At 51.1% G+C, this 7,045-nt stretch overlaps 1 long non-coding RNA gene across 1 annotated transcript; it reads left to right on the forward strand.

Annotated features, from left to right (window-relative positions):
* The first annotated feature begins 709 nt into the window (after positions 1 to 709).
* Positions 710 to 4,497, forward strand: LOC122461468. The gene is made up of 2 exons (XR_006283386.1): positions 710 to 852; positions 2,455 to 4,497. It is a non-coding gene; the product is annotated as an uncharacterized LOC122461468 (long non-coding RNA).
* Positions 4,498 to 7,045: the final 2,548 nt, after the last annotated feature.

Raw genomic sequence — 7,045 nt, forward strand, 5'->3', positions numbered from 1 at the left:
CCAGAGCCCCCTCCCACACCCAAACTCCCTCTCAGAACCTGCACCCCGCACCCCCTCCAGCATCCTAACCCCCGTCCCAGCCCAGTGAAAATGAGTGACTGAGTGAGGGTAGGGGAGAGCGAGCAACTGAGGGATGGGGGATGGAGTGAGTGGGGCCAGGGCCTCGGAGAAGGGGCGGGGGCAGAGCAAGGGTGTTTGGTTTTGTGCAATTAGAAAGTTGGTAATCCTAGGCCCGTTGACTGTGTGATCAAACTAAACCTGACAAGTTAAGGGACCCCTTGGAAAAGCTGGTGGCTCTTCCCTGGTGTGTAGAGGCTGGGAAGGGGTGCGGTTGTGACCAATTGGGGAAGGTGTGTACCCCATGTGAGATTATGAAATCTCTCTCTTTATCAAGCTGCAAACTCCATTTTGAAGGTGCAGCCTTTTGCCTTCTCTGATTTCTGTTCTCCTCCATGTTGGGCTGCTGATTCCAAAGGCTGGTGGCAAAGGGATAACAAAAGATGTCCTTAATGTTAAATGCTCTCCCATCAAAATGGAATTGCTCTAAACAATAGACTGTCTCTCAACCAGGAGAACTGGTTTGTCAAGGGAGGGCACTGAAAATGAAATCACCCAGTAGGGATCTCTGGTCAGCTGTTGAAGTTGGCAAGGGAATCACCTGACAGAGAAGACTGGAGGATTATAAAAGGGAGGAGCTGCTGAGCTATTTGGGGCCTTTGACCTTTTTTCTCCAGCTCAAGAGGAGAGAGAAGCAACCCAGTGTGTATCAGCCTCGTGAGGCAGGGGACCTTGCCTAGCCCACATGGGCCCCAAGTTCTCCCCAGGAAGGGTGAGCTAGGGATGATGTTGCGGGTAAGATGTTTATTGTATTCTATGATCTGTATTGTCGGTGCTTTGTCTGTTAAGTAAAAGAGCAACAACGTGTTAGACTCTGGGCAACTTATCTACCTGACAATTCCTGCGTGCCCCAAGACAGAGCTCACCTGTAACCTGGCAGGCTCACAGTGCAGGCGGGGTTTTGGGAGAGAGCAGGTCTAATGGAGTCTGAAGGGTCAGCACTGAGCTCAGGGGCTGGGCAGCTGGACAGCAGATTCCAGCTCTCTAGAGCGGGTGCTAGACAGAGGATCTGCACCCTGAGAGAGTACCTAGGGACCCCAAGACGGGGCAGTGGCTGGACTCTGTTCAGGCCTCAGAGGCTTAAAACACTTGGGGATCCAGGGACATGGAAGCTTAGATTCCCTTCCCAGCAGTCGGGTGGGTGGCTGTCAGTCAGCCTGACTGGATCTGTGCCAGTAACATCCTCTGCCTGACAGAAGCTGGCACCATCCCCTCTTCGGCTCCAAACTTTCATGGGACAGACTACTTCCATCAGCATGGTCTTGTGGCTAGGATCCCTGAGAAGGGTGAGGGAGAGGATGGGGGACTTGGAATGGTCTCTAGAGACAGCGGTTCAAATGACCTACACCATGGCTGAAACCACTGGGACGAATGGACCCCAAGTGGTGAGGAAAGGCTCAAGGGGCAGAAGTCAGGGCTGATCTCAGGGTCTCTGGTTTAGTGGACCCTCAGAGCTGCTGTCGAGGGAGCAGCAGCAGGCCTTGGACAGAGGAATAAGGCTTGGAGCCTATGAAGCAGCATGGTCAGCTGGCTACGTCGCCTCTGCTGAAACGCTGAGCATGGGGCAGGGACAGGGCTGATGGAACCCTAACCTGCCTGTGCTCAGAAGGGTGACACTGTCTGTGACGTCCCAGGCCCACTGCCTGGCTACGCCCCAGGGTGATGCGGTCTGTGACGTCCCAGGCCCACTGCCCAACCTACACTCCATTGTTAGTGTAACCCACACACTTTCTGGGTGTGGTACTCTGTCCCATTCAGTGGCACCGAGACCACTTAGAGAGAGAGATAAAATGAGTCCGCTCTACAGCCTTAACTAACAGCCAGTTGGCTTTTAGTTCATGGGTAGAGGCTCATGCTCTAAGCTCCAGAGATCCCAGGTTCGATACCTCCTAATAATGACCGGGGTCTGTTGGCGTTACATTAGCACCTTTCTGGTTCATAAAGAAAGACAGGAAGGGTGGGTGAGTGGTTTGTGTTTAGCCTAGGACTAATCAGGCATATCAAGGCTGTATTTGTGTGAGTTCTTCTTGGGTTGGGGGCTCTCTTAGCCCTTAATTGACAGGCTGGGGTGAATCTTTAACAAATAGACCTTTTCTCTCTACTTTTTCTAAGGTGTTTGAGTTAAATAAGTGTTCATAAAACTGAACAAAATAAAGAGGGTTTTAAACAGACTGACTAAAACTCCCCATCCATCCTGAATGCTCAAGCTTCGGTCCCTGTGATGTCAGAAACCCACCAGGTCTCCAGACATCCATAGTCTTCCACAAAAAACAAACAGTTTCTAATGTCAATATAAACGGAGGGAAAAATCACTTTCTGTTTGAATTCCCCTTCTAGGTCCTCTTTAAACACCATAAAGCAGCCAAGGAGGGCACGAACCCCGTTTGTTTTCCTTTAGTGGAGGAGAGTCTTTAACAAATGCCCGTCGTGGAAGCACCCATGATAACTGAACAGGAGTCTGGATGGAAGCACACTGAACAAAAGTGTAATTGCTGGGGGCACCTTTGCAAACACATCGCTGACTGAGGAATCCTTAACAAAGGCAGCCTTACAAAAGCCAGTGTCAAACTGGATCAAAAGAGTGAGAGCTGAGCCGCACTTTTAATTCAAAATGACTTTTTGACCAAATTTTTTTTTAATCAGCACAGAAATTTCTGCGCAAAGGTCCGTTTTCAAGGAAATTTTGCTGGTTGTTTGTCAAAAAACCAAAGCTGAAAATTTTCATCCTGTCTTATGAAAATTTTCAGTAATGCGACCAAAAACCTGAAAAATGTGGGAGAACATTCTCAACACAAAGCAATGTTTTCCCTATGAAAAAGTCCATGTAAACAAACCCACCCATTTCCTGAGTAGCTCTATTTAAATATTCTATGGCGCATGAAAATGCCGAATTTCATTGTTGATCCCAGTAACAACCAATCTTATTCCTCTTCCCGAGGACAAAACAAGCCTGCTTCAACATTTCCAGTCGCTGCTGCTTGTGACCCATGCGAGCGCAGGCCCAATATAAAGAGAAAGATGTTTTTTTGGTTTTACCCTTGCTTAACTGGAAAGTGGCTCAAATGATTTTGCTCATCTTTTTCATAAAATGTCAACTTTGGGCTGAGTCCAAGCAGGGGGAATTTAAGCCTAATGGAATTTGTTTGATAAAGTCTGAAATGGGAACAGAATGGAGGCTGTATAGCCTCACTCCTGGAGAAAGCTACAATAAAACACAGGCTAGGTTTTTCCGTCAAGTTGTGCTTGAATTGTGAGGGACAAAAACATTAGAACAAAAAGTGAAAAACCATAACTTCCCCAAAAGGCTCCTAACTCAAAAATGCCTTTTCCAATTACCCTGGAACTCTCCACACCCCAATGTGTCCGCTGGGCACAGAGCATGCAGGGAAGTGTTAGATGGATGGAAAAGGAGGAGGAGGAGAGTTCAAGACTAGGCCAACAGGGAAAGTGGCTGACAAGGAGCCAGGCCTAGGAGTAGAGGGTTTGCCGGAGAAGAGCTGACTACTGGTCCAGGCTTGGATATTGCCATGCTGCTTCCCCCATTGTCCTACAGCAGATGCTTCACCTGATTCACTGCCCAGCAATGTGATGCTGCCCATCGGGGAATGACAGCTTCCCCCGCCCCGGATACTTGAGTGATGATCATGGTACCCAAACTGGGAAAGAGAGCTGGAGGGGGAATTACAGGGCTCTTTGTGCTGAAACCACAGATGGGAGCCAGGTTTGTGACCCTAGCTTTGCTGTGCATTACTCACTGCCTGCAAACACTTTTACTGTGGCTTTATTTCACCCTGGTATTCAACAGCCTTAACCTTGAGACCGTCTTTGCTCTTCCTGCCTCGTTCTCTACACCCCTTCCTCCTACGGCAACAGATGAGGCAGGGGGTCTACAGAGAGCTGCACAACCCTGATTCACTCCTGGAGCAGGGTCATCCTGTGCAATGAAGGAGGCAGGGCTCCTGTGGAAAAATAGTATTTGATCTTGCAATTAAAGACTGTTGTCATAATGTAAACACACATAAGGCCAAGTTAAGGTTCCACAGGCAACCTTCAGTCTGGTATTTCCTACCTTTTGAGTGCTTGATTTTGCAATCTTACCATTCTGACAACATAGGTGGGTTTATGTATATATTTTAGGTTTTAAAAAATCCAAACTGAAAAAACAGAAATCCTATCATGTGGCACTCCATTGAGCCCCATGTGGGACATCAGCAGGGTTGGAACCTTTAGATGCATCACACCTCTGCTCTCAGGCTAATGGAGTGACTGATGGCAATAGAAAGCTGTTATCTTCTGTGTGGGCCAGCACTAGAGTGAGACGGGACACACACTTTGCCAGTGGGTTTCAGAGCTATTTGCTGGCACAGAGGAACCGTGAGAGACAGGAAACCTGGGCTCTATTCCACATTCTGAGAGCAACATGCTCTAGAGGTGATGGACTCTCTGCTCCTGCTTCCCTGCCCAAGTCTGACAAATCCCCTGTCCCAGGTCCCTCCAGCCTGTCCTTGTTCCAGTCTGAGTCCCAGTTTTCCCCTCTCCCATCCCTCTTCAGCTCCATATTCCAGGCCCAGTCTCGCACTTGTCTCCACGCCCCCATCCCCCCACTCTCCCTGGCCCTTTGTCCCAGGCTCACCCCACACCAATCTGCCCCCCCACCCCCCTGCTCAGCTGCACTCTCTGATTAAGCTGCTTCCTCCTTCTCCACCGAGCCTCACTGCCTGGGCACAGAGGAGCACTGAGGGCCCATGACAGACAGTCCCCCTGTTCTCAATTTCGGTGCCCCACACCACACAGCGCCTTTGGAGGACGATAGCAGGGAAAGTCCTGCTCAGCCCCCGCAGCCTGGGTTGGAGTGCACGTCTTTCTGTGGGGACACACAGGGGCACTGGTAGTCTGAGCTGTGAGGGGCTGGAGCATTCTCAGTGCAGAGGGAATCGGCTGCTGTATTCTAACAAGTCTCAGACAGATTTTCAGAGGCTCTTAACTCGGCCCAATTTGGATAAATTTTCCTGGGGATGGCAAAAGGCTCCTCCCTGACACCAGGGCAACCCTATACCCACCCTGCTGCCGCCAAGTTACAAGGCCCTGCTCCAATGCAAGGAGGCACTACAATGTAAGATTCTTTTCAACATGGGCGAAATCTCATTCTGACAAACATCTGAAATTTTCCAAAAAGATTCAGCCTGAGGCTAACTGATGTGGAAAAGTTCAGCCCGAATGGTATGAGCTGGATAGGGTTATAAGTAATGGAGAACAAGGTCTCATAATGGGAAATGTCAGGTGGCCTTAACTAGAGGTCGTCATTCCTTTTTGAATTCTGCTAAATTTTTGACCTCAGTGATGTACTGTGGCAGGGAATTCCACAGGTTTATTACCTGCTGCATAGCACAGCATTCCCTGCTGTCAGTGTCCATTAGGCTGCCTTTCAGTTTCATTGAACCTCTGCTTGGTTTTGTGTTATGCGAAGAGGGCCTGTGCTTCACCTAGAACCATACAGGTTTAACCTTGCTTGCTGAACTGGCGCTGAACCCTGTTTGTCATTGTCTGCACTTGCTGCTAATGGGTGTTCAGCACCACCTCAGCCGTTCCACTGCCAACCCCCAGCGGCTCATTATTTACCACCAAAAAGGCTGCTGTCTGTCACGCACGCGGTGAATCATATACACAGGCTTCCTGTGTCCATCACTTTCACACACACTCTTGCACAATCTCCCTGCTGTGATTCACACACACACACAGTCTCTGACTCACAACCCGCTCCCCTGCACACACCTAGTGCAATGCACCCCCCTGTTCTCCACCCCTGCCCTAGCCAGTGTCTGTCAGGCCTCCTCCCCACCCCTGCCCGCCGGTGCTCGGATACTTGCTCCTGTCCAGGGGTGTTGAAGGGGAGGCAGGGAGGGCTCCCAGAGCCTGTGCCTTGCACTAATGGTGCCGACTTTTGAGCAGTTCCAATTAGCAGCCCTCCGAGCCCTGACTGCCACTCCAGCACTGGGAACATCACAGCCCTGGCTGGGTCATTTGGAGAAGGTGATGAGGTGATCGCTATGTCTATAACAAGGCCTCCTCCAGAGAGGACAGCCCTCGCCAAGCCCACGGGGCTCACTGGGTGAGTGTGGCCAGAGAGCCTTAGCCCTGCCCCCTACCAACAGCTCGCAACACAGCCGCCCCCCAGGCACAGTGCCATCTGCACAGTTTACAGACAACTCCAGAAAGATGGGAGCCTGCAGCTGCTCAGTCCTGCCCCCAGCAGGGGCTGCTTTGAGAGTGTGTGTGTGTTTGGTGCGGGGGGTCCTGTAGCTGCTGAGCCCTGCCCCCCACCCCAGCAAGGGGCACTGAGACAGTGGGGAGCCTGTATCTGCCCCCTGCCTTGCAGCAGCAGGGGCTGTGCAGGAGGGGAAGCCTGTGGGTTTGGAGCTCTGCCCTGTGCTTGCTATTGGAGATATGACTTGCTGCTGCCTAGGATGCCCCCGCCCCTTCCCGGTTGGTACCAGCAGCTGGTTTAGCGACCAAGCAAGGTTGTAGGGCTTGAGTAACCGATGTGCAGGCTGTGGGTCAGGTCTCTCTCCACATCCTTGGGCCTGAATGCATCAGAGCTGGGCAGCTGAGTAACTAACTGTGCTGTGCTGCATTTGCCCTCTCACAGCCTGAGGGGCGCCCTCCCCAGTTAATATCCTGGCAATTTCAACAAGCCAGAGATGCTGCCAGGGAATGGGCGGGGGGGAGCTGCAAATTCAGAGCAAGATGGGCTCCCAGCCCCTTAAGTGGCTCAGCAGCCTGTGCCCCTGAGAGAAACCCATTTGCTATTTCCATTGAAACCCTGTGCATGTCAGATGTACAGCTCCTGAGGGTGCAGCAATAGTCTAGCAGAGCCAGTGCACTCCGCGGGCGGAGAGAGTCATGTGAAAAATGCTCTCATTCCCTCTTA

This window comes from Chelonia mydas, chromosome 8 (genome assembly GCF_015237465.2).
Source record: "Chelonia mydas isolate rCheMyd1 chromosome 8, rCheMyd1.pri.v2, whole genome shotgun sequence".
Lineage (NCBI taxonomy): Eukaryota > Metazoa > Chordata > Testudines > Cheloniidae > Chelonia > Chelonia mydas.